At 49.6% G+C, this 24,978-nt stretch overlaps 1 protein-coding gene across 4 annotated transcripts in view; it reads left to right on the top strand.

The window, feature by feature from the left end:
• Positions 1 to 16,701: 16,701 nt before the first annotated feature.
• Positions 16,702 to 24,978, top strand: part of LINGO1 (leucine rich repeat and Ig domain containing 1) — a 471,260-nt gene continuing 462,983 nt past the window's right edge. For 3 of the 4 annotated variants that reach the window (XM_084642161.1, XM_084642163.1, XM_084642162.1), the window contains exon 1: positions 16,947 to 17,401. The gene's annotated coding sequence lies outside the window, so the exon portion shown is untranslated. Of the gene's footprint in view, positions 17,402 to 24,978 lie in introns of all 4 variants that reach the window. The other variant, XR_014713453.1, reaches the window with a different exon arrangement.

Below are 24,978 nucleotides of genomic sequence, written 5' to 3' on the forward strand. Positions count from 1 at the left end.
TGCACAAATGGGAGTTTGCACATGGTTTGATGAAAGAAGGGTTTGCTCGGCCATCATGGGTTTGGGTGTGATAAAGTAATGAAGCAGAACTGCTCATGCAGCATGGGGAGTGAATAGCGGTGGGGAACAGATTGCAAGCTAACCACTAGGCAGGAACATGTTTGCACATACCATGGCAGGAGGAGCTGTGACTAATGCACTCATCTGGAATGATGTAAGTCTGCTCGTGATTCATGAACAGCAAAATGAGCTAAGTTCGTTAAGTATGTTGTCCTCTGGGGGATGAGATTCACTCCTGCCCAGAGGGGCTAGCACAAAGTTCTGATGCGCCACTTCAGCCCTAATTGGAGGTCTTGAGTGGGACTCAGATGGAACACACAACTTCTCCAGGCCCATATGCAGCAGGGTAGGTTTCACCCTGACAGTATTTCAGCCAGAGCCCTTCAGTGCCTTACCAGATCTGATCCTAGGAGCACTTTGTCCCTGGGAGAAGGGGGTATGCTTTGTGTTGCAACCTCTGACTGATCCCGGAGTGATATTGACAGACTGCATCCGTCCTGAGTTGTGCAGGAACCAGGAAGGGAAGGTGGAGGAGATGAGAAGGAATATTAACTAACTGCCACTGTTCCCTGACCTCACCAAAGCTCTAAGCACCAACTGATAGCTGTAAACTAAATCTACCCCTTTTTCTGCCTGACTGCTCCTGATGGGATTTGCTCTCCAGCAATGTATCAGTTGGGATTCCCAGACTGAACCCTACAGGAAGCGTTGGGCCTTTTTTTCCTCTCTTCCTGCAGTTGGAAAACAATTGTGTTAATTAGTTTAAAAAGCCACATAATAATCAAACACGGCTGCACTCCAGTCAGTGACCTTGTAGGAAAGAACAGGTTCATTATCTTCCAAAGTGCCGCTTCGCAGCGGGAGCAATGGAGACAATTAGAAATAATATAAACAGGAGTAGCCAGTTAACCAGCCAGACAACGGGATAGAAATTGCCAGCCACAGCTGCAAGCGGCCAGGCTGGGGGGAAGAGAAAGAATTGTCTTTTTCTCTTGCACAAAGGGCAGCTTGGTCTACAATGGGCAGAGATCCTCTCACATACTGTGCTGGCAGGGAGGCAATGCATTCAGAATCTGGGAGGGGAGCACCCAGCTGTCACACCCCTGTGCAGGGGTGGCACCCAGCCATATTTGGTCACAAGGACGGCGACTGCAAAGTAAGAGATCAAGTACGAAGAGAACTGGAGTTGTTCCGGAGGGGGTAGAAACAGATCCTTACCCACTACCCCAAGAGACCCAAGGAAAGGAATGGAAAATATTCACTCCAGCCATTAGAGATGGGTGCCGACCAGATCCCAAGGTCTAAAGAACCCAGAACTTCAGTAACTGGACCCAGACTTTGTGGCAAACCCATCTCTGTAATGGCTTGAATCAAAACCTGCGGCACACTCTTAAACTTTGAGAGAGATTGGATCTGAACTATGTGGCTCCAACCCATCGTTATTAACAACCATAAATTGCTAATAATTGTCTGGAATTCTACAGGCAGGGAAGAGAAGGGGGAGCTGGGACTCAGCCCTAGATTTGGGCTCAGTCAGAAAGCATCAAGTTGGTTCTGTAGCCTCCCATGGCATGTAGCAGAGCCCCATCATTTGGCACTTTTAAACTTGTGCCTTGAAGACGACTATGGAGCAGGGAAGCAATCCTGGGTTTGAAGGGAAAGGGGCTGGACAGTCAAATCCAGCAGGCCTTTCCTATATCTAGCATCTGAATACCAGAAATACTCGGAGTGCACCGGGTGCTCTGGCAGAGGGACTGGTTTGTGATTGAGTGGCGATGTCTGTGCTTTCACTTCTGGATGTGGCTCCGTTCATTCGCTTCATTTTCACTTCTGCTTGTACATCTGGGGCTTCTGTTCTTTCTTTCATTTGTTCCCTCAGATATTTCCCTCGTGGCAGATTCTTCTCCACTCTTCTCATCATGGAGAGGCATTCTGCAGAGGGCAGAGCTCAGTGGTTTGTATTGTTCACCTGACTTTGTTAAGCAAGTGTTAGGGACTCCTTTTATGTAGTTTTCAAATCCTCTCTTTTCTCTGTCTATGGATTTGGCAGTTTTTTTATGACAGTAACACTCTGTGCTCTGATGGCACCATTTATCAGCAAATCTCACTGCTTTGCTAACACTGATTAAGGTCTGTTCTATACCAAAAAATTAGATCAACTGTGCTACATCTCTCTGGACAGTGAAAAATTTTACATCCTGGGTATCATAGTTAAGTCAACCTAACCCCCACTGTAGACGCAGCTAGGTTGAGGGAAGAATTCTTCTGTTGCCCCAGGTACTGCCTCTCAGATAGGTGGATTAACTACATCAATGGCAAACCTCTTCCATCAGTGTAGGAAAAATCTACACTGTGATGCTACAGCTGTAGCTGTGCAGCTGTAGTTTAGACATACCCTGAGTCTCCCCAAACCCCTGGGAGCTAGTGTAGGCAAGAGGTATGCAGGGGTTACTTCACCTACCAGTGATATGCTTCCACCTCTGGGGTGGAGCCAGCAGCTGAATAATAACACTGCACAGTAGTTATACTATATCCATTTGAAAGGGCGAGGGGGAATTTACAGGGAGAAAACAATTTTCCCTGCTACAATTTATCCAGAACACCTCTGCTCTCTTGCGAAAGGAGCCTCGTGAGATCTTTCATGACCACGTGTTACATACCTGGATTTTAAAAATGGCACCTTCTACAACAAGTTGATCCCTACTTCTGCACGGGGGCTTTGCACTGACTCAGAGGGAAAAGTGCCACCTACTGAATAAGCAACACCACTTTTTATAGCACATTTTGTTTTTCCGTCCTACTCTAAATCAAGCAAGACCTTGTAAGGGCTGATAAGGTCACGTGCTGAGGGTTGTATAGCAGAAGAGATCCATAGATGAATGATTCATAGATGGACAAATGAATGGACGTAGGTATAGGCAGCTAGACACACAGATTCGCTAATGGTTGGACAAACTGAAGACTGTGCATTGTTGCCAGCAGCATCCTCAGTGACCAATCTGAATTCAGCTGTGGATCTGAAGGGTTCTTCTATGAAGTGGAAGAGCTCCAGGGGTTAATTTGCTATTTCGGGCTTCGCACCAAAGATATAGTCATTGGGAGAGAAGAAAGCACCATCGAAGGCTTTGGGAAGTAATTTGCCTTGGCACTTTCTTATAAGTGTGAATTGATTTTTGCTGTGCAGTGTCAGGCTGAATTATGAATGGGGGGAAAGCAGGGCTGGATCTCCCAGAGGTGGTGGTGTCAAAATTGGAGACAGGGAGAGTGAGTGTATTTCAATGCCTGCCTGGATTTATGAGCCCCAATGAAATAATTTCAAGAAGAGCAAAGGGGTCTGCACAAAGGGGCTAGAAATGACCATTTGACACCCAGGGAGCTGTCATACCATTTTGCTTCATGGCCGTAGGGAAGCCATGTAACTGCTCCCTGCCTCAGTTTCTCTCCCAAGGCCTTCCCTCGCAGTCCCATCGGTAGATCCGAGCCCTGACCCAAAGGTGTCATCCTATATTCTGGTGGTTAGAAAGAGGTTAGGCCTCTAAATTAGTGCAATCCTGACCCTTTCCCCCCTGTTCTACCTGTGGACCCCCAACTTTCCCGCCGGCTGCTGACTGGAAGCTCCAGTTGTTTGAGTATGAAAATGAGCTTTGATCGGCCGGCTGCAGGTGAGGTGTTTGGACAGGACCTTAACAACAAATGACAGCTGATGTTGAACTCTTAAGAGGGAAAGGGAAGCATCATCATCGTCTTGATGTGAGACAGGACAGTGCTGATGCGTGCGCAGTGGGGGCGGAGGGTGAACATGACCCTGCCCTTGCTGGGCCTGAGAAGGCAGCTGCAATACACCTGAGTAGAGAAATGTAGGCTCCGATTTCAAGGGGAATGATCTCGGCGGGTCAGTTTTGCAGGTGCAATCACAGACCAAGGAAGAGCAGCAGGCAGGACTGGAATGTCAGGGGTGGAGTGTGGGCCTGGTCTGCACTTAAAATGTAGATTGATATGGCTACATTGCTCAGGGGGGTGAAGCGTCTTCACTATGGTGCTACAGTCAATAGCTACAGAAAAAAGAAAAGGAGTACTTGTGGCACCTTAGAGACTAACCAATTTATTTGAGCATAAGCTTTCGTGAGCTACGGCTCACTTCATCGGATGCAATAAATAAATAAAAATAAATTGTTTACACTACAGAGCCCTAGCAGTGCCTGTAGTGTAGACAAGGTAGCATATTGGGAACACTTCCCCCTAGCCAGGGCCTCTCATCTCACCTCAGCACCCTGGGACAGGGAGCACCGCTGGCAGGATTGCTATGCCCCATGCCACCAGGTCTCCTGGGGTCAGATTTTCCTGCCAATGGAGACTCAAAGTCATTGGGAGTGGAGGACTCTGGTACCCACTGAAGGGAGAATCCACCTCAGGGAGGGTGAATGAGCAGGATTTCTGATCCGGGCACCATTTGCTCTCCTGGCCAAAGGACTAGTGACTGGAAAAACGATCAAAACCAACACTCTGCAGCAGCAGACTGGCCCTTTGGGCAATTAGTCACAGCTTGATACTGAAAGGGTGAGCTTTTGTACTGGATGAAAGGGCCACGGCAGCGTAAAGGAGCCCCTGTAATGGGGGCCTGTAGCATTGTCCCCGTTATACAGAGGGAAAAACTGTGGCACAGAGAGAGGAAATGACTTGCCTAAAATCAGACAATGAATCAGTAACTGAGCTAGGAGGAGAATCCAGGAGACCTGGCTCCCGGTCACAAGCTCTCCCCACCAGATGACTCGTCCTATTACATAGAGGATAGGATATCCCCTCTGCTCCTGCTGAAGTCAATAGAAGCTTCACAGGGTGCTGGGAAATCCCAGCCATTAAGGTTATGGAGGCGGGCGCTAGTTGATATAATGCACGTCACTTGTAGATGGGATGAATCAAGGCTTCTGTTTTAGTGATACCAATGGTGGAGGTTCATCATCATTATTACTGGGGTCAGAGCAGCTAGGAATACCAGTCCTTGCCCAGGACCCCTCTGTGCTAGGTGCTGTACAAGCACACAACAAAGATGTTGCACTGCAAGAAAAGGACCAAGATTCAGGCCTCGCTGACTTCCTTTGGCCTAAAGAAACAAAACAAAAGAGGACGGCAGAAAGAAGGCCCCTTTCTGACCCCTGAAAAGCCTCTGGCATTGTGTCTGGTCCTCAGTGTCTGAGCCTGGGGTCAGCTGCCTGCCCACATCCATCTCCATTCACTGAATGATGAGCTGTGAGGCTGCTCTGACCTCAAAGAGCTTTATCGATCAGCATGGCTGAATACACTTTTCCCAGGTGAGGGCACTCCCATAGGCTGCTGGGAATTGTAGTGCAGTAAGAATGTTGGTTAATAATGGAGACAAATGCAGCCTGTTAGCCAGCCACTGACCTGACCTGCGACATGCACGTGTGCACATTAGAGGCCCTACAGCAATAAACTGCGGGTGAAACATCCTCCCAGGAGAACAAAACTCCCCGGGAGAAAATCTCCTCTTTCCCCCTCCACTTAATTTCTTCAGAGACGGGATGATATGTCTCAAGATACTGATATTTCCCCCTGAGCCCAGGGGACAGACTGGGAGGGAAAAACAGGTTGTTGTTTTTTTCTGCTACAAACAAACTCCAGATCATGACTGAGACCCAGGAACAATTTGGCAATTAATTTTAAATAACAAATTCATCTAGAAAATCCTGGTCTGAACACCCACTTCACAAGCAAAGGGGCAAAATAGGTGGAGGGTGTTACATGTGAGGAATGGTTCTTCCAGCACTGCTCACAATGCCACCCCTGCAAGATACAGACATATCGTTCCCACTGGGGAAACGCACAGGCACAAAGACAGGAACTGACTTCCCCAAGAATCACACACTGGGTCCATGCTAAAGCTGGGAACAGAACCCACATCTGTTGACTCCTAGTCCTGTCCCTGAGCTACAATCCCATCTTCTTCCTTATCCCCACAGCTCATTGTGCATGCAAATGGGTTCCCATTTATGTGTTGAATTGCCCCTTTTGCTGTCACAGATGAGCATTTTGCATGTGCAATTACCCATTTCTGCTTGTGCCATGCATACACTGGGGGCACAGCTCACGTGCCGGGTGTGGAAAATCCAGCCTTCTGTATTTCCTGTCCAGCAAAACATGTCCGTATGTGAGGTTTAGTGGCAGTCAAGCAGAAGCCGTTTTCCATACAAGGTTGCAGGCGGCATAAACATTTTTGAAAGCTTAGCAGGGTAATAAGTTAATTTTAAAAGTGCTGCCTTCTCTGGTGCATTAATTGACTCACTCTTACAGTTAAACCTTCACTTGCTACAGCTGCTTTTGCTTTTTACAGTAACTTTATTTTTTTAAGTGGAAATTGCTAATTTGTGGGTTAATGTGGAGTGAGGGGTGGAGAAAGGGAGAGGCTGGGAAGAAACAAGGGGGGTTACCAGAAACCTCCACTAGGGGTGCTACTGAGTTCACCTGCAACTCAGTGCTGGCAACAGGGCTCAAAAGAGCAGCATGGAGGTTGAGGAAGGCCATGTCTCTGGGTCGCTCTGCTGCAGTGGGGATTGAACCTGGGATCTTTGGATCTAAAACAGTGACTTTTGACTGCCTTAGCTAAAATGCTTCATCTAATAGTGCAGGCTGCAGTAGGCCCACCACCCCCAATATGTGGCCCAGCCACCGCTAGACAAGGATAGCTCGTGACACCATGCGGGTCTAGGTTACAGTTACAGAGAGGCTGGGTTCTTCCGATGACACCCCAGCCCGGTCTCAGAATCAGGAGGGAGATATTCACTGATTCATTGTGGGAGGGAGGGATGATTAGCTCCACCCTAGGTATAAGGGAGGTGAGCATGGGTCTGTGAGAGGCCCTAGGACAGAGCATTGGGCAGATTGGAGGCAAAGAACAGTCAATCCCAAGGAAAAGACAGGAGCTAGCATGTGTGTTGTGTCATTACTAACTGCCTTGTTATTAATAAGGCCAAGCCCCAGGCAGGGCTGAGGTTAGATTTGATATAGAATGGGGTCTGCTTCTTTCAGAGCAGGGTGCTGGCTTCAACGCTTGCGTCCCCCTGCAATCCCAGACTAGCTGGATGGTTCTGCTAAAATGATCTGCAGGGATTTCCTAGGTCTAAGGTCGACAACAAAAGCTGCCCTTCTGCAAACTGACCCTTATTCAGCAGAGCATGTGCTTAAGTCCCATCGAGTTGAATGGGACTTAACTAAGTCATTAAAAGTTAAGCAGACACTTAGGTGCTTTGGTAAATCAGGGCCAATGTTAGGAATGCCCCATGAGCCACACAGCAACAGCTCAGAGCTCTGGGAGCAATTGGCACAGTCTGCCTCGCACATGCCTACATAAACCCCCATGCTTCAGGGCAGCCTCCAATGGGCATGGGCGCAGGCTATTCCCCTTGTGCACAGGTTATTCCATAATATTCCACTACCGGCATGCTTGTATCTTGCTCTGAAACAGCTGGTACTGGCAACTGTCAGAGCCAGGATACTGGTCTAGATGGCTTGCTGGTCTGTTTGGGTACAGCAGTTCCCAAATAGTTGTGCACTGGTGCCAGGACTCACACTCCAGCCAATAAATGCACTAACAGCAGGGTTTGCACATCAAGGCCCTGAAGGAGGTATGCTCCAGAGACTTGCATGCTTGTGTCTGGATGCACACTTCTTGCCCACATGTGCAATATGGTTCACCTTAGTGCACTATTGCCTGGAGTCTCATTCCCAACCAGTGAGCAGCGTCAGCATCTCCACCCACTAAAGCCCAAAAGCCAGGATCCATGTCCCTGGGCCCTGCGTGCCATAGTGTGCATGGGAACACTAGTGCAGGGTTCACACCTATTAGTGCCTCAGTTCAGCAGGATAATTTGCAGCTCCATTAACACTTGGAATCCGCGCAGCAGCCCTGCAATGTGTCCATTTGATAAGAGGGAAATTCCAGTGAATAATGAGCCATAATTGGATTTCAGGGTTAACCAGCTTGCAGCAAAAATAGAAAAGAAAGGAGAGCCATTGGATATTTCTGTTCTGGCTCATCAGACATTGGAGCTTTCTCTCTGCTGAGAATAGCACAGGAGAGGTAAAGTTATTAGTGACCATCCGAGCATGTTGAGACGATCTCCCTCTTGTGTTCAGTGGGATGAGTCTGTGCATCCTCTGTGAGGCTCATGTAAGGCAATGGGAGTTTATAACGCTCCCTGTGGGAGATCCCCTCCCTCCCCCCCCACAATTTCAGTGCAGCAGAGAACAGTGTAATCAGCCCGATTTAGCATGCAGTGAGTTGAGTCTTTGTCACCATCCTCCAAAGTGGCAAGAGGATATAAAGGCCCCCAATATTTGCATAGCTTCAGGCCAGCAGAGTCCAGGGACATGGCCCCCCTGACAGGGTCAGAGAGTCAGTTGGCATAAATGACCAGGGCTTTGCTGAATTCCATTTGCACCAGCTGAGGACCAGGCGCTGATAGAGAGGGACGTTGTTAGCACACGGTTAAGGGCAGTGAGGAGAATTCTCCTAAACTAACCGTGGTCCCTGGAAAGGGAGTATGGGGGATGATGGAATCTCACCCTGCCCTTCCAGTTCTATGCCCATGGCTGTCTAGCCTGTATCACTTTGAGAAACTCCAGCATATTCTAACTGCACTTCTGGGACCCAGGGGAGCTGGACACAACTCCCTGACACAAGTGGGTGAGACAGATGGGGATGACATCTCAATCCAGAGGGATGAGTTGAAGGGTGCAGCGGGGGAAGCGTGATGAGGTAGGCCAGGACAATATTCTGTCTGTCACCAAGTAAACATCTGTGTGGGTACTGTGATCCTATGTGACGTTCAGTGTAAAGCTCATGTACATGTCTAAGGAACTGATCTGAAGAAACAGCAGTAGCCCATTGTGCACGCCACCATCTGTTATCAGGAAGGTCATGCTGAGATGAAGCTATGCGCATGTTTGCTCACAGGGAGAGGGAAGGAAGCAACTTAACCACCCATCCCAACCTCCCTTGCCCCTTGTTTTTGGACCTCAAGTGATGGAATGATCATGCAAACCAGCTGCTTCCAGCTCTCCCCTCTCTCTGGGTGATGCTTGACCTCCATTGGTGGAATGATGTGAAGAAACCCCAGGGTTCAATGCTTTGAACGCTCAAGGTCAGGCCCAACGGGGGCAGCTATGTGAGTCACGTCAGGATTTCATGAGTTCAGGACTGAGTGAGCGCGGAGGCTGGAAAACCTCTTCCCCCAGGAGTCCCTGTGGAGGTAGTAAGACAGTAACTTGTCCTGTGTTACTGCTTCAGCTCCTTCCTGCTCATGATGTCTGAAGTGACAATTCTGTCCCGCAGCCTCTGGGGACTGAGAGCTTCCTTAGCCAGTTCCCTCAGCTGGAAGGGCGAAGGAGGTCGGTGACAGTATGTGATGGGTCTGAATCACACTGAGCACTCTTTTCTGTTCTGTGCTGTGTGGGAACACTGGACACTGGGACTGCACCAGCCCAAAGAGAGACAAGGTGGGTGAGGTAATATTTTTTATTGGACCAACTCTTCACCAACAGAAGCTGGTCCAATAAAAGAGATCACCTCACCCACCTTGTTTCTTTAATATCCTGTAACCAACACAGTTACAACACCACTGCAATGCACAAGCCCAAAGACAGCCTGTTGTACTGCATTACAGACTGGCTGCTACCCCACCCAGAAAGGTGCTTGACACCTCCTTGAAGGACTAACTCGAAGGGTATGTCTACACTGCCCATGTTACAGCGTGGCAGCACTGTGACACAAGCAGTATAGATACACTTTATCGCTGGGGGAGAGCTCTCCTGGCAATAAAAAAAAACCCCACCCCGAATGTGCTGTCTATACTGGTGCTTTTCAGTGCTAAAACTTTTGTTGCTCAGGGGAGTGTTAATAGACTCTACCCAGAGCCAGTTAGCTTAGAAGGCTATGGGACCCAGCGACTGGGTCCTCTCGCAACAGACTGGTGAGTGGGAAGAGAGACTGGGCCAGTGTGTGACAAGGGCAAATCCTGGATCCTTGTCCCAGCAGTCAGTGGGGTTTGCTGGGCCATTACCCAGTCTGGTATCTGCAATGGCAGGACACGAATACTGAAACTGCAGAAGGCAGTGCAAGTATCACACACAATGGGAGAAGTCTCCCTCTTCTCCTAACCTGAGCGAGGATGCTTCAAGTAAGCTATTACCTCCATCACATGGATTGGTACATCTGTCAAACCTGGCAAGCAGCCCTGCAGCCCAGGGGAGTTTCCAGAGTCACCCCTCACCTCCGCCCAAGATGTGTGTTGCCCCTCTCCTATTGGAAACACTCTGGGACAATTCCCTGGAGAAACAAAAAGAGCCACTAACACTTAGGCTCAAAGTTATTTTTTGGAAATGTTTCTTCTAGGGTCAAACATATTTCAAACATTCTTGGGAAAAAGGCTCTGAGAGGCAGTGACTGGAAGTTTTATCAGTAACTCACTGACTGGCCTCCAGTAAGTCACTTAGGCGGAATTTCAAAAGTAGCCTCTCATTTGTTTTGTGCCTCAGTGTTTTGGTTCCCACTCTGAGACAATTGGGCCCTGATTTCTAGAGACGCTAAGACCCCTTGTGTTTGCTTCCTGCAAACATCCCAGCCAATGAGCTTTCTGGCAGGAGCATCCAGAGAAACAGCCAAATTGAAGCAAATTTTGGAGAATATTCATGGAAAGTGAATTTTGTTGGAATAATTGTGAGGATTCCCATCAGAAATTGGACTCTTCATTGAACTCATCCAATCAGGGAGCAGAAAGATACCTTGTGACCTTCCACATGTCCAATCAAAACTCACCAACTTAGCTCACGCTTTCCAGTCTGGAAAGCATACAAAAGCTATACAGCCCAACAATTAATCGAAGTGTTGTAACGGTGCTGGTCCCACAATATTAGAGAGACAAGGTGGGTGAGGTGGGATCTTCTGTTGGACCAACTTCTGTTGGCAGAAGAGACAAGCTTTTGAGCTTCACAGAGCTCTTCTTAAGGTCTGGCTTGGCACAAATTAATCAGAAACTCTTCAGTGACTGGTTTGGAATAAACAAGTAGACCAAACAAAGTCAGGAAGCTGTGAGCAGACAAAGAAGTGAAACACATTGAATGAATTATTTGCCATAAATTATTTGCCAAGCTCTAGAACTAGTTAAAAAGACAGGAACTGGGATTTAAAGAGAGATAGAGCTGAAGGAATTTGAAGGAAGAAAAGGTAATGAGAGATACAAATCCAGGAAGAAAAGGAATACTTGTGGCACCTTAGAGACTAACCAATTTATTTGAGCATAAGCTTTAGTGAGCTACAGCTCACTTCATCGGATGTAGCTGTAGCTCACGAAAGCTCATGCTCAAATAAATTGGTTCGTCTTTAAGGTGCCACAAGTCCTCCTTTTCTTTTTGTGAATACAGACTAACACGGCTGTTACTCTGAAATCCAGGAAGAAACACATGGCCCCATTTCCTGCTCCAGTTCTATCTTAAGTACATATCTGGTCCCCATCACTATGGTATCTCTGAGCACTCACAATCTATAATGGATTTGACTTCACAGCACCCCTGGTCGCAGGGCAGAACTATCACCCCCATTGCACAGAGAAGCTAAGTGATTTCCCCAAACTCACACAGGAAGTTTGTGGCAGAGCAGGGATTTGAACGTGGATTTTAAGTCCTAGCCACTGAGTCATCTGTCCTCCCTGCACTGCATGCACTGCTCCCTGTGTCATTTTTGGACTGCCAGTCGGTGCCAGGCAATGGGCTATGAGCCTCAGGGACATGCCCACACACCTTTTGGCGATAGCATTAGTATTAATTATTATTTGTATGACAGTAGCCCTTAGAGAGGGTGCCATTGCGCTAGGAGCTGGACAGACACACAACAAATCAATGATCCCTGCAAAGTAGGGGTGGATAGTTTCCCTGCCAGGAACAGGCCTCCCTCATTGATTCCGCAGGAGGGAAGGATTCCTGGTGTCCCGTTTCCCCCTGGCACAGCAGTGTAGAGGCAGGGAGAGTCAGAATTCATACAGAGCAGTGTTGTGCCACCCTGCCATCTGAGTGACTCTCCAGGGACAGCGCTTCACGAGCCATCTCCCATATCGGAAGGGAGGAAGGCAAAAGTGCTGCCAGAAAGTTATCTCACATGTTCTCATTAGCTGGGAGAGAACAGGAGGTTGAAACAAACTTGCCAAGTGGTTCTGAAAATGAAGGGCGAATGGGGAAGTAACAGATCCTTGGGCATGCTGCAACACTGGCATTGATTCACAAGAGAAGCAGCATGGCGGGCCCCCTCGGCCCAGTGCCTGTGTGATGCAGGTGGAATACACCGTTAAAAGGTACAATGCTGTGGAGCAAGTTGGTAACTGGACAGTGGGTGAACATGCTGGGGAGAGAGAGCACAGGGCTGGGTGTGGCAGGGTGCTGCTGGAGAAGCCCTTAATCAGCTCCTGCCACTCCAGACCCAATCAGGGAGAATGGATTGGGGCTGCGTGAACCGCTCTATGTTTGCCTGATAACTGACCACCCCGCCAGCCTCATTTAGGCGCTATAAGGCTGGAAGGAAGGAAGAGGAAGGGGAGGGGGGACTGGACTGGACTGGACTGGATTAAGAGCAGGCGGTCAGGCTCAGAGGGCATAGGAGCCTCCTAGCCTGTTGCTGGCCAGGCCTGTGGTAGGCCAAACAGCCTGTAATATAGTTGGACACTGGTGGTGGGAAACTGGTCACAAATAAAGAACACTGGTGTTGCACCAGACTGAAGTTCACGGGGGAGAGGGGCCAAATCCAGAGGGGCACAGTGGGTTCCCTGTTACAGGGGGCTGTGCTGGGGAAGGAACAGCGTGAATGCTACATTCTCCTAACTGGAACACAGGCTTCAGGAGTCAGTGCAACATCAGGGCATGGGTCTAATGCCTGTTGATCTGAGGAGTCCAAGCTGAGACACCCAGATATTCAGGGTAAGCATTTTGCCTTAAGGCACAGCCAATTTGTATCTGACAACTAAATGGCTTTGATTCAGTCATTACATAACAGGAACACTGCAGCAATGAGATCCTGCCCCGAGCTGCTGCTTGCCACAGATTTGTCCTGCTCCTGGCTGTCCAGAGCCTTTCAAACCTTGGGGGATTGAAGCCTCCCCCAATATCCTTACCCAGCCATGGCAGCTGTGCCACTCAGCGGGCGGCCAGCATTGTCCGCATTGAGACACCCCAAATCAATATTCCATTGGTCCATAAACTCCAGAGTCCTCCTGCTGAAGTTGCAGAGCCTGGGCTGTGTAAAAATGCCCCATAATGTACCCAGGGAATTGTGCAATGCTATACATGTGCGAGGGGCCTGCTTTCCTCCCTGACTGCTTTGGCCATCAGCTGAAGCCTAAAAGCATAAGATATGGGAACATATCTTCTGAAACATTCAGACATGTTTGTGCTGCTCTGCTGGTGCAAAACGTGTCTCAAGCCAGCTGATTCCCCATAGGAGGATCTCTAGGGCCCCTTGGTGGCATGAAGCTGGCATGGAAATGCCGGGCCACCACCTCCCCTTGCAGTGATGCAGCCAGTCCTGAGGATGTGTCTGGGGCTAAGAAGCGCCATAGTGACCCACTGTAGCTGTCGGGCTCTCACTACTCCTGAGCTGTGCGTAAAGCCCCTCAGCCACTGCCGAACTATCCATTGATTCCTGCCATCATCTTGGCATACCTCATTATTGATCATATACGTGTATTCAATCATCCTGAATCCCCCATATTTTATAGCATCATCCCAAAAGTGCTGGCGAAGAACCCACCAGGGCTTTAATCTGCTGCCAGTGCAGGTGGGATTGATCCAGAGGTAATTTCTCAGCCACCAATCATCTCGAAACAGTAAATCAGATTCAGGAGATGGCTGCTTTCTGCATGCCACCAGAATGGACTTGGGGAAGGCTTGTTGGAATAATCAGTTGAGTTGGAAGTAAAAGATGACTATTGATATTATGTCTGAGTTGTTTTAGGGTTATTTTACCAGGTGGGCGGTCCCAGGGCACAGAACCTCAGATGATGATTGAATGTGAATAATTATGGGCCCGATCCAAACCAATTAAAGTCAATGGAAAGACTCCTATTGATTTCAATGTGCTTTGGATGCGGCCCTATATTTGGGATGAAAGGAGGGAAAGGTGAAAAAAGCAGCGTCATCCAGTGGATGGGAGACTAGATGGGGATGCAGGAGGCTCTGCCAGTAACTTATGTGACACTGGGCAAATCATGGCATCTGTTTCCTCTCCCACCTTTGGCTGTCTTGGCTACATAGACTATACATTCTTTGGGACAGGGATTGTCTCTTACTAAGGTATAGGTACAATGCCTAGCACAATGAGACTCCAGTTTCAATTGAAGTCTCCAGGTGCTACTGTAATGCAAATAATAATAATGTATTAACTGGGGCCACTATTATATTGCCATTGTCTTTCTCAGTTCTGTACAACAGAAAAAGTGGAGAGTCTTATAAACCTAGGGAAATACATAATTTCATTTTGAAAAAGCACAGAGAGATAACGTAGATGTGTGAACAGATCTCAACTTCTGTCTAAACAATCAAGCATCTGACTCGTTCTAGAATAAGCATGAGTCTCATTTGGGGTGAACAAGTGTTTTATGATATTTTCATGCAAGAATTTTGCATGTTTGAGGGAGGGAGGGGAAGTTGCCTGCCTACCCTAGTGCTCGCCTCTAAAAAAAGCCAGTGTCAAAATGAGCTCCTGGGGTAGCCCCACATTATTCCCCTCCTTTCCACAGGGCAAGACCAGCCCATGGGATTATAATAGATCCTGGAACAGAACAGTGCACAATTTGGTCATCTTGTGACATTGCAGCCATGAAGTTGGGTTGTCGTGTACTTTGGGTGAGTGTGTTTGTATGTCCGGATATCTGTTTGTAAGAGAGCCACTGTGGTGCCCTCTAGTAGTCGGGCCTGTAGAAAGGATAAGGGATTCGCTAAGGGAGATTGCCTAGCTGAAGCAAGAAGCCTGGGCTTTTGGAGCAGGGAGGCTAGAGTACCAGTCCCAGCAATTTACCTAGTGATTGTGTCTGTTGGCCACAGTGCACGGGCCCATTACAGCGTTCCACCAATGGTGTTGCACCAGTGTGCTCATGACATGGCATGAGTCTGTCATGTAGTGGGACAAACGGAAGTGGCCCCCCTTTGGCAGTGAAGCCGGATGAGCTGGGGCTGGCACAGATCCCTTCAGAGCCTGTCAGCAGACATCAGTCAGAGGGGGGCACCAGCGAGTGGCGTGAGGAACTTACTCCCCCAGCCACCCTGGCGCTGGGCAGTTTAGGACTGAGCTCAGGGCCTGAGGGTAGCAAGCCATTAGGCTGGCACCACTATTTCCGCTGCTATATTGTATCGTGTTCCCCATCTCTCTCTCTCCCTGGGCTGCAGACGGACTGTTAGCATTGAGGGATGCTTCTGTGTCCCCCCAACATTGGCCTAAAAGTCAAATGTACAAAACCTTTCTTTAAAAGACCAGGAATCTGGAGCGGGGATGGGACTGGTGTAAAGCTCCCCTCCCCACGCACCCACCATCACCATTATTGCAGAGGTGACACCTTGTTCCTGGACACGCTGCCAGGGGGTCCTGTGCTGGGGGGAATGTTGCGGGGCCAATGAGACATAAGGCTGAGTCAGAAATATGCCTCGGGGTCTTTCAGGCATTGCATTAAAGCAAGGAGGATGGTTATTCATCTGCATTACCATGAAGAGTGCCCTGCCCTGCTCCCTTGTGTGTCTTGTTCCTTCATGGGTTTGGTCTGTTCCAAAGCCCAGCCAGACATAAGGAACTCCAGAATGCTAGGGATGCAATCCTGGCTCTGCTGAGTCAAGGGAGCTTTGCCATTGGATTCAGTGAGGCCAGGGGTTCATCCTAAATTCCTGAAAGGGCTTGGGTCTGGAAGGAGGGAAGTCTTTCGAAACCGTGTTGTGGCACGTGAGGGACAGGTTGCACTGGGTAAAGTCAAGCATGCCATGGGCAGGCAAAGTGCGTACTCCCCCCACCCCATTTTAACCACACACCCTCTCCTCTATTTTGTCTTTCATTCAATCCCTGGTTGCCAGTGTCCCTCAGTCCTGATTTGTGGAACACCCCTCCTCCCCCCCATCTCATCTCTCCCCATGCTTCCTGCTGGCTGCCCAGTGCCCCTCATTTCTGATGTGCCCCTCCTGTGCTACCCCGGCTCCCAGCCTCCTCCAAGAACACACTGCTACTGTGCATCCAGCATTGCGTGTTGGTTCTGGGCTGGGCACAACTGTCCATGAGGACTTGGCTGAGACCATTCAATCTCGGGGCACTGATGACTCCAGTCCGATTCGGGGCCAGGCCTCCAGAGCTGAAGGGACACGTGTACAGACTCTGGCTACCCCGGGCTCTTCTAGTAAGCGAGGAAAGGCGGAAGCACCCCGAGTCGCAGCCAGCCCTGGTAAGTGACTAGCCCAGGAGAACGCCCCGCAGGGGTGGGTGGCCCCAGGCGCCGGAGCGCAGCTGGGGTGCACAACCGCGGCCAGCTGTGGCAAGGAGCAGCGGGGAGGGCGCAGCTGAGCCACCTGCCCCCCGGAACAGCCCCCCGCCAGAGGACGGTGCTGAGTGGAAGTGGGTGGGCGCGCTCTCTGGGAAGCCGGGCTGGCCAAGGCGCATGGTCACAGCCTCTCAGCGGCGCGATTTGCCCCCGAGCCTCGGAGAGCGCCCCGCGGCCAACGGCTCGGTTCCCGTCTCTCCCCCCGGGGGCTGGGGCGCAGCTCGCCAAGGCGGCAGCCTCTGATGTCATGCGGGGAGTGTGAGGCGGCGGCGGCGGGCGGCGCGGGGAGCGGGCGGCGGGAGCCAGAGCGAGCCCAGGCGAGGGACGCGTGAGGAGCGCTGCGGAGAGCGGCTGCGGCTGGGCGTCCCCCGGCCCCCGAGCCAGCGGGCAGGCGCAGGAGGGTGGCGGGCACCTGGCGCTCGGGGAGGGGATGAGCTCGCCCAGGCGGCCGCGGGAGCGCTCCAGCCGGAGCGCCGGGAAGGAGCAGTAGGGCGCGTCTCCCCGCCCGGGGAGCGCAGAGCCGGACCGCGGCGCTGCCAGCTCGCCCCAGCTCCGGGGCCGCTCGGATCCGGGCGCGTCTGTCCCGCTGCCGCCCAGCGGGCACTGCCAGGGGCAGGGTTGCGGCGAGCTGCCCCTTCCAGCCGGGGCTCCGTGATCAAGGCGGAGACCGAGCCAGGAGCTACCGACACGCGGGGCGCACCTGCTCGTGGGGGCCGGTCCCCAGGGCCAGCGCGAGCAGGGGATCCTGGCAGGGCAGCCGGGCACCGCGGGTGAGTCTCTGGGCAGCAGGGAGTTGGCAGGCCGGGGATGGGGCTAGCTGGCGGGATTGCTTGGCTGGAGGGGGATACGTGAGTGTGTGTGTTTGTGTGCCGCACGCGGGAGAGGACTGGGAGATTTGGAGAGACGGAGGTTGCAAGCTCCTTGTAGTCCTCAGCAGCGGGAGCACGTCTCAATTTGCTCGCTGCTGTGCTGGGTTTGTGGAAGGGGTGGTGGTGGTGGTGGTGTAAACACACAGCCCAGGAGCAGAATTGGCTGCTTAGTCTCTGGTTCCTGTGACAGCACAACCAAAGGCAGCAGGCAAAGCAAGTCTTGCTAGGTCCATGGAGAGGGGTGGCTCTCCTTAAAGCCACACTGGTTTCCTTTCTTTCCTAGTCCTGCCATCCTCCTCCTTAACCATCTCCTGGCTGGATACAGCTGGGATTCTGGTAACGCTGCAGAGCATCAAAGGCCTGGCTTAATTATTTTAGCTTTCACCTGCATGGGCAACAATGACCTAGGATAGGTAGAGGCCTGTAGGAGGGGAATGGGACAGAGTTGTCACATGGGCATGTCCCATCAGACTAGCTGAGACCCCAAACAAATCCACAGCTTCAGGCTCGTGGCATGGGCTGAGGAACATAGTTGTTTGCTCTGTGACAGCTTGGCATTCACAGCATCCTGATCCAACAGCGCTGCATGGCCACCGGACAGCCTGTTGCAAGAGGCCCTGACTACAATGGTGTGGGATGCTCGCATCCAACCTTGCAACCACTCCGTTGGAGCCTGGCATTTGAGGTTTGATGCATTTGCTAACCTCAGTCCCTGCTCACGAAAGCTCAGTGAAGCTGGTGAGATCTCTTGCAGCTGGGAAACAGGCCAACTGCCCTCCTCTCCCACACAGCTGGCCCCCATCCCCCTGCAAAAGCCACTCTTTCCCCTGCCCCACAAACCCATTTTTGGTTTGGGTCCAGTTTCAAGGTGACCTGGGCCAGCTGACAGAGCTGGGTTGCCATTTGGACCGGTACTGCCACAGGAACAGGTGAAACAGAGTGGTTTGGCTACAGTTTGGCTTTGAACCTCAATGGCTTTGAATTCTCAAAGGAACACATAGACTGAAAGCAAAGGCAACATCTGTGTTACAATGGTAGCCCCTACTGAGATCAGTGACCTGCTGGTGCCAGGCACTACACATACAGGGGAAGAGAGAGGCCCTGCCCCAGGGAGCTCACAGTGTGGGACTATTATACAGCTGTGGATCTGAGGGGACTGTGTGATATACTCAGGGTTATAAAGGCTGTCTGGTGGAGGTAGGAACTAAATCCAGAACTCCTGGCACCTTAAGCACCAGGTGATCCTTCCTCCTATGGAAACCCATCCAAAAGAAGTCATCCACATGTTTCTTGTTTTGACCAGCACAGCATCTCCTGTCTTTGCCCCATGAGACCAAATTGCAAAGGAAGCTTCCCAGTTACACTGTTGGGAAACTGTGTTCTTTCCTCCTTTTGCTCAAGAGTCCCGGAGTCTATATGCGAGTAGCGTACCAATGCAATGACACAATGGCTCTTCCTCTCTTATCAGCTGTGCTATGGGTGATAGATTACCCTCAGATGTCTGCTCAGGATAAATCCACTAGGACAAAGGTCTTGAAAGGTGCAAAATGACAAATAATTTTCAAGTACCGGAGACTGAGTTGAAAACAGTTAACTGTCTTCATAGGTGGTGTGCATGAAAGATTCATGCTAGATTACAGAAAATGCATGATTCAGAAAATTCCAAAATTCACCAGTAGACTTGTGTTGGACAAAAGGCCTGGTGGGAGTTGCCTATTTTGCATAGGTCATTTGCTTTGTTATGGAGGGAAGTAGGCACTGAAGATGCGTTATTCCATCCCCACTGACCTTGTCCCTGCTACCGAGTTGCATGTGTTGTCCCTGCTACCGAGTTGCACGTTAAAGAGCTAAAGGCTTCATTGGTGTAATTCCTAGGCTGAGGGCTTTGGAATTTGATGGCTTACCTTTCAACAGGGATCTATGTGCAGGAACTCTGTTCTGGGTAGGGATTTAGGAGCAGAACCCTACACCCATGGCCTCTCTCTAAATGGCTTGGCATTTCCAGGTGCATAGCTTCCTAGACACTCCCTTTTGCTGGATCGTCTGGGTTGCTAAGGTATGGAACAGGATCCTGAGAGAGTCTGGGCAATGCTCTCATTAGAGAAGCTGCATTTTGCAAGACACACTGGTCAGATAGTTACATGCAGGAACAGGGTGTTCTGGAGACATCTTCCAGAGACTCTTTGGCAAGTGGGCCTTAGTTTGCGTTCAGTAGCTCTCTTTCCCTGCATTTCTCATGTAATGAGCTCCCTAGGTAGAAGCTGCATAAGTTTAGGCTCACACCCCAACTACTGAGAGACCTCTCCATTCCAGTAGCTGCAGATGAGGAACTCCGGGCCCATAAAGGGCCCTCCAGCTCAGCTAAAAATGTAGGATTGGAGCACGCACAACATCTGTCTCCTCTCCTCCGTGTCTCAGCTGCAGCACATTCATTGAACTCCAGGGTCTGATGCTGATCAGATATTGGAAGCATCCCCCAGTGAGCTACTCTCCAACTGTGGGATCCAAAGGTGGTTATCCAGTTACAGCAAAATTAGGTCTCTCTGCAGCCTGTGCCCATCATGAGTTTGTCTGGGGGCAACTTAATGAAAAGGAGAAAACTTTGTTTATTGCTCATCCAGATGTGCCCTACGTCGCTCTGTATTTCCATTCACAGGCCTTCCCTGGCAGCGAAGGGAATAGATGATTTAAAGAGACAGTATCTGATTCTATTCCTGCTGGCTTCTAGGAGCTGAGTGCAAACAAGTTGGGTCTGGTGTCACAATAGATAGAAACTGGGGCAGTGGGTGGCGGGGGGGAGTGGGGGTGGGGAAGGTTAGTTATAATCTCTGCTTTAGGATCTGGGAGGTAGAAGGGCCCTAAAGGTAACAGGCTGGCGCTTTTCTACTGCAATAAGTTTCTTTCCTGGCTGGTACCTGCCCAACAGGCCTTTGTGGGGGTCCCTCCCATGGGAAACCTGAATGGGTATATTTATTTAAAAATACATACATGAGGCTCCTATTCTAAGTGGGCCCGATGAGTTTGCACCGAAAAGGCAGGGTTCCTGTTGGGCTAGTAGATCAGAGCATGGAGATCCTGCACAAAGGATCTCCTATAAGCTGTGGAGAGGCTTCCTCAGTGGTGATGTGTACAGCGGTGCGTAGGGGATAGATGGCTGTACTGGCGGCATGGCTAATGGAAGTGCACAGAGAATAGATCCACGAGGACTATACCCCACGTTGGGTGGAAGCAGTGAGCTGCCTCCATTTGTGTCTTCCCCCTCCCCCCCCGCCCCCTGTCCTGCTGTGTGGTCCAGCTATAGGAGTTAAACAGCCCTGAAAACACATGTTGTGAGCGAGGATTGTTTCCTTCATCCACACTATCTCCGGGCATGTTTCTCTCAGAGCACAGGCCCAGGGTCAGAGGAATGACCAGATTCATCTCACAGACCCTCAGAACTTGATGAGGTTCTCCCATCACCAAGTCACTAAAACAGCGCCGTCACTTTTTGGAATGTGTGAACACATGTCTCTCTGTGGAAATGTGGCGGAGAATTTCTATAGGTTTATGGTCTGTTCCAGTGCCTGTTGATGACAATGGAAAGACTCCCTGGACTCCAATGGGCATTGAGCCAAACACTTTGCTTGGAGTGGCCTCCAGAAAGTTTGGGTTATCATCTAAAACTTGTGTAAACTTTTCTGAAGCTCCTCCTACCAAAAGCTTCTCACAGGCCCCATTCCCCCCTCTTTGCTTTTGGCCCCAGATACTCTCTTACATAAGAACATAAAAACGGCCATACTGGGTCAGACCAAAGATCCATCTAGCCCAGCATCCTGTCTTCTGACAGTGGCTAATGCCAGGTGTTTCAGAAGGAATGAACAGAACAGGTGATCACCAAGTGATCCATCCCCTGTCGCCCATTCCCAGCTTCTGGCAAACAGAGGCTAGGGACACCATCCCTGCCCATCCTGGCTAATAGCCATTGATGAACCTATCCTCCATGCACGTATCTAGTTCTTTTTTGAACCCTGTTATAGTCTTGGCCTTCACAACAAAGCATTCCACAGGTTGACTGTGCGTTGTGTGAAGAAATACTTCCTTTTGTTTGTTTTAAACCTGCTGCCTATTAATTTCATTGGGTGACCCCTAGTTCTTGTGTTGTTAGAAGTAAATAACACTTCCTTATTTACTTACTCCACACTGGTCATGATTTTATAGACCTCAGTCATATCCCCCCTTAGTTGTCTCTTTTCCAAGCTGAAAAGCCCCAGTCTTATTAATCTCTCCTTATATGGAAGCCGATCCATACCCCTAATAATTTTTGTTGCCCTTCTCTGAACCTTTTCCAATTCCAATATACATTTTTTGAGATCGGGAGACCCACATCTGCATGCAGTATTCAAGATGTGGGCATACCATGGATTTACATAGAGGCAATATGATATTTTCTGTCTACTTATCTATCCCTTTCCTAATGATTCCCAACATTCTTGAGTGGTAACAGCTAATTTAGACCCCATTATTTTGCAGTTCAGAACAAGCTTTCTATACAGATGGAGTAAAACTGAAATTGAATTGATATGACATTCTCTTAATCTGATCTAATAAAATATTAAATAGAGCTCTCTGTTTTAATAGGACAATCCCATGAACATGGTATCTGTGCACATCCCAAAATTATAACATACACGTAAAGGTCTATTTCTCTCTCCAGGCTCTGTGGACTGGCTTTTGTCTGTTCACAGGCCAGTTGCTGAAGAAGCTACGCTTCTGGCACAAGTGACCTTTGCGCTTGAGGCTGAGAGTGCTGTGGTTCCGGTGGAAGGCAACTGCCCTGGGAAGACTTGACCCCCTAGTCTGTGGGACCCCTCAGGTGGTCTGAGCTATTCCCATTAGCATTTAGCGATCCATTGCTGTTGATGGAAAGAGGCTGATTTGTGTGGCCTCAGTATCTGGCCCGATATGCTTAAGAAAGAAGGCACAGCAGTCTCCTTCCACTCCCCAGGGGCATGCCTTCAGGAGAACTATGGATGTGCTTTTGTTGTTAAAAGGGGCAGCTGGGAGTGAGGATTAGGGTAGACTGGTAGGTAACAATCTTCAGCACCAAACAGGGCTGTTTGGAACAGCACGCTGAGGAAGGAGGGTGAAATTCCCATGCATAGGAGCCTGGAGCAGATCATCCCTCCCCTACTCTAAATATTAACTGCTAGCAATTTGCTGCTGGTTTTACCCATGTCATAGTGGAGCAGTGGCCTCATGATGGACAGTTTTGTACCCATAGCCAAGAGAAAGTGCCTCATTGGGTCAAAGAATCAAGCTCTTAGACAAAAGCCTAGTGACTTGGTATTGACAGCATTGACAGGTACCCTAGGTGCAGATGCTGCAAGAAGAGGGGTGAGATTTGGGAAGGAGAAAGGGAAAGAGGCTGCTCTTTCAAGGGGTGTCCAATGAGGATATCTGGGAATAAAAGAGCAACCAGCAAGAACTGCCAGCCATCCCAACACCTCCAGGATTGTCCCAGTTCAGCTGGGATGATTTCACATTCTTTCAGGAGGTCAGAGGGTCCCAGAATAACTTGTTGCGATGTGTAATGTTGTGTCACAACATGCTGGTGCTGCCTTTCCTGCCCTGGGGATGTTACACTCTGACTTGCCAGCATCGGATTGTGAGGTTGGAATGTAAATGTCGCGCTGTTGTGACTTGCACTGGACAAAGAAAGGACGGGGGCTATACTAATGTTGTCCACTGCCGGGTTTTGAAATTGCTTGTGATGTGAATTTATTTTGATTTGATTTATATTCCAAATAAAAAAGCACCTGCCAATGGGCTTTGGATCGGGCCATAAGGGCTTTTGACAAAAATTACAACTACAGGCCTTAAAATATCTGCAAATCCAATAGCTTATCCTCATCCCTTGCGGACAAAGTTAATCAACCATGGGCTTAATAAATCACAAAATAAGCTATTTGCACCACTGAGTAAGAACTGAGGGCCAGATCTTCAGCTGGTGCAAATCAGTGTGGCTCTGCTGAGGTCAGCATTCCTACGCTGATTTATGATGCGGGCACTGGACAGTGTTTGCAGTTCAGGATTGCTGGGAAGTGTCAGTGTTTGTGACTCTGGGGGTTCGGAGGGGAAGCAGATGTCAGAGACTATAAACCACTCCCAGCCTGCTTTGAAATTGGCATGACAATCAGAAATGCCACCTGCATTCTCTATGCACTAAACATTTGCTTAAATATTAGTAAAAGCATTCCTCTGGCTGTTAAAGCTGTATTGACATTGGACTCTCAGGTGGCCAGAAGGAAAGAAACGTGACATCCAAGTGCTCAGAAATGCTAGTCAGAGCTGTGCTGAGCTTGCCCTTTGATTTTGCATTCCCTATACTAAGGCACATTTAAAACCTGTGAACTTCAAAGCCCTCCTTATTTTTAATAACATTGCAATGCGTGGCTCAGGAAGCAAAAAGGGTCTCAGTGAGGCGCTTGATTCTGCTCCAGATTGGACCTATGGAGTGGAATGATTTAACAAGCACCCTTTATCAGACCGGAATGTGACTGGCTGTGAGAGATACCAAGGGGACAAGCTGAGTGAATTCATTAGCCTGGCTGTGGCACAGAGGCAGAGTGAAGTGGGGAACTGAACAGATTAGTTGATCCAGGCCACCACATTTGTCATAGAATCCCCAATCTTATACCTCCCCCACTACCTCAGGAACGCACGACTGAGCTTCATCGTTTGTGGTAGAACTGCAGCATGGTTAGCCTTGATCCAGGACTACCTGGCTCTTGATAGAGACCAGCACGGTAACAATCAACGAAGTATTGGTCTTTCTGCCATCCTCTTGCCTTATACACACACTGCCATAATTTTCCATCAGTGCTGGCCTCATGTAGCTCTAGAGGTAGAGTGAGAATCATTACTCTGTTGTTGTTTTTTTTTCCTCTCTTTCTCTCTCTCCCAATCCCCCCCTCCCCGAAAAGAGCTACTGACCCTTTGGTGCAATCAGGGCTAAGGGGACAGAGGAGGGAGCTGAGTTTCCATTTAGCTGAAGAACAGCAAGGCAAAGTGTTACTCACTAGAGATGGACCTGAAGCAGGCTCCCTGATCCAAGGACCTCAGAGCATTGGGGGTGTTCAGAACCCAATCCCTGATCCAGACCTGACTTCACAAGATGGCCTCGGATGGTTGGAATCCAGGTCCCAGTTCTGAGGCCCAAGTCCTTCTCCAGTAATAACAGGAAGTGAGTTTCAGAGTAACAGCCGTGTTAGTCTGTATTCGCAAAAAGAAAAGGAGTACTTGTGGCACCTTAGAGACTAACCAATTTATTAGAGCATAAGCTTTCGTGAGCTACAGCTCACTTCATCAGATGCATATCGTGGAAACTGCAGCAGACTTTATATATACAGAGAGAATATGAACCAATACCTCCTCCCACCCCACTGTCCTGCTGGTAATAGCTTATCTAAAGTGATCATCAGGTGGGCCATTTCCAGCAC

Source organism: Lepidochelys olivacea, assembly GCF_965140295.1.
Source record: "Lepidochelys olivacea isolate rLepOli2 genome assembly, chromosome: 10".
Lineage (NCBI taxonomy): Eukaryota > Metazoa > Chordata > Testudines > Cheloniidae > Lepidochelys > Lepidochelys olivacea.